This window comes from Ricinus communis, chromosome 6, assembly GCF_019578655.1.
Source record: "Ricinus communis isolate WT05 ecotype wild-type chromosome 6, ASM1957865v1, whole genome shotgun sequence".
Classification (NCBI taxonomy): Eukaryota; Viridiplantae; Streptophyta; class Magnoliopsida; order Malpighiales; family Euphorbiaceae; genus Ricinus; species Ricinus communis.
Window position 1 is genome coordinate 216,900 of NC_063261.1, and position 2,453 is coordinate 219,352.

Genomic DNA, 2,453 nt, shown 5'->3' on the forward strand with positions numbered 1-2,453 from the left:
ATATTCCATAAGAAATATCCATTTCTTATAAATATGATGTATCCTACTACATACCATGAACAGTTTGAGGTTGTACATCTTATGCTAAACACCTTCAAGCTATGTTCTATTTTAATGCTAGTTTGGCTATCTTGATCTCTATCAAACTCCTATTGCTTCTTTTAGAAAAACCCTTTTCTTGAAAGAAAACATATTCCAAACAAACACTTTTATTTTAAGAGTATGATAGTGTTGGTATCCTAAAACCCTTTTTGGATATCTCTCAAACTTACATTTATTAGATCAAGCCTTTCGACTTTTTCTAATTGTGTATGTTTTTCTTAAACATCACATACTAGTCTATATCCTACATAGACTTTATTATTATCATATCATAAATGGAACATATTAGAGTTAATGGTTATAAGAGTATATATCATTTGAGAAGGTTTGCAACACTCTTTATTGATCTAACTATGTCTCATAAAGTTAGGTTTCATCATCTTATGAAACTTTATCAATTTGGATAATTGCAAGTTATAGACATTCTAATGATGATCTAAGTATTCCATATCATGATCTAATCTTGATATGATACTTTATCATAACCCTTCGTAAAACAAGCATACATCCTATGTATCACTAAGGAATTCGGTATATGTGTCTTTCTCAAAGACAACTTGATTATAATATTGATTTATATTACATAACATATTTATGTTACTTATTTGTCTTAATATTAATAATGTAATCCTTATGCCTATTTAGGATTGCTTTAGTTCTCTCGTAATAAGGTTTTGTTTTTCTTATTTTAGTACAACCTTTTGTATGATATTCTAGAAACATAAATCATTTAACTAAATAAGGAAAAAATTGCCAAATATTATTAAATGAAATAAAAATCAACAATTGTTCTAGAAAAAGAATTAATAATAATTATTAAATTTTAAATAAGAAAAATAAAACTAATAACTAAACCAAATGGCAACAATTGCCTTCAAACTAGTCTATTCATTCTTTTCAGAATTAGAAGCTTGTTCTGGCTTCTTATCCTTCAAAGCAGCGAGATAAGCCTTACAATTCCTTCTCAATGTCCTTCCTTTCCATAATGGCGACACTTTCCTTTATCCTTGTTAACACCTTTAATAGCCTTTAAGGCTTTCTTGGGCTTATGGGCTTTCTTTCCTTTTATCTTCTTAGACTTACTCTTAGGAGCCTTAGAATGTTCTACCATTAGAACACTCTCTTTTACCTCTTTATGGTGCCCTCTGCAGTCTTTAACATATTAATAAGTTCGGGTATCATAGTATCCAACTTATTCATATGAAAGTTCATAACAAAATGCAAATAACTGTCAAGTAGAAATTACAAAATTAAGTCTATACTTAATTCATGGTCCATCACAAAACTAAGACGCCCTAGATGCTCCATATATCCAAGCATCTCTAGTCCATGTGCATTCACAGATGCACCTTCGACCATCTTGCATCAGAACAATGCCTTTGAAGTCTCATACCTTTCCGTCCTTGATTGCTCATCAAATATTTTCTTTAAATGTAAGATGATAGTTTAAGCATCCATATTTTCATGTTGTCTTTGTAGTTCGGAAGTCATACTTTCTAACATTAACAAACAACTTGGTCCTCGTCTCCTTGACACTTTTTGTACTCTTGGACCACCTCCTTGGGTGCATCTTCAATAGGGAGATGCTATAGAGGTGTGTCTAGCACATAAAGCTTCTTTTCTTGTTTGAGAACAATTCTCATATTGCGATGGCAATCAAGAAAGTTCGGCCCAGTAAGCTTATTAGTGTCAAGGATACTACGCAAAGATAGATTGCCACTCATCTTTTCTTACAACCTTCCAGTATAAAGATAAATGAATATAAGTTAATTTATATAAGTAACTAGTAAAGGTCTTGCAACAAGTTACTTAACTCCTCTATTTTTTTATACAAATTATTAGCCCTCTATTAATTCGGGATGCTAACAATTTAGCTATCTTAGTGGGCTAGAATCCCATCTATTTTAATATGATCTTGAGTTTGCTCAACAAACCATATTAAAATAGATTAGGTAGACAACTATTTGTCAATTGTATCTCTATACAACTTCTAGATCAACTAGGTGACAAATCATTTGTCTAAACATCATATATGTTTCACCTAGTTTGTATAAGATAGTTAAGGCTTTGTGCATCCGAATTATAATCAAGGCTTTGTGCATCCGAATTATATAAGATAGTTAAGTAAGAACCATCAATTAAAATAGAGAACATGCTCAGGTAATAGGTAACCTTGGGTATGCCCAACAAATTAGCCTATTAACAAAGCTCTCTTTCTTATTTTAATTGTGGAAGGCAACTTAATCATATTCTTAATATGTGACTTAATATTGAACGAGTGATTTGTTAAAAAGTGGTGATTAAGGTCTCATGCTTTGGCATGAACATACAAATATCAAATGTAAGGGTTT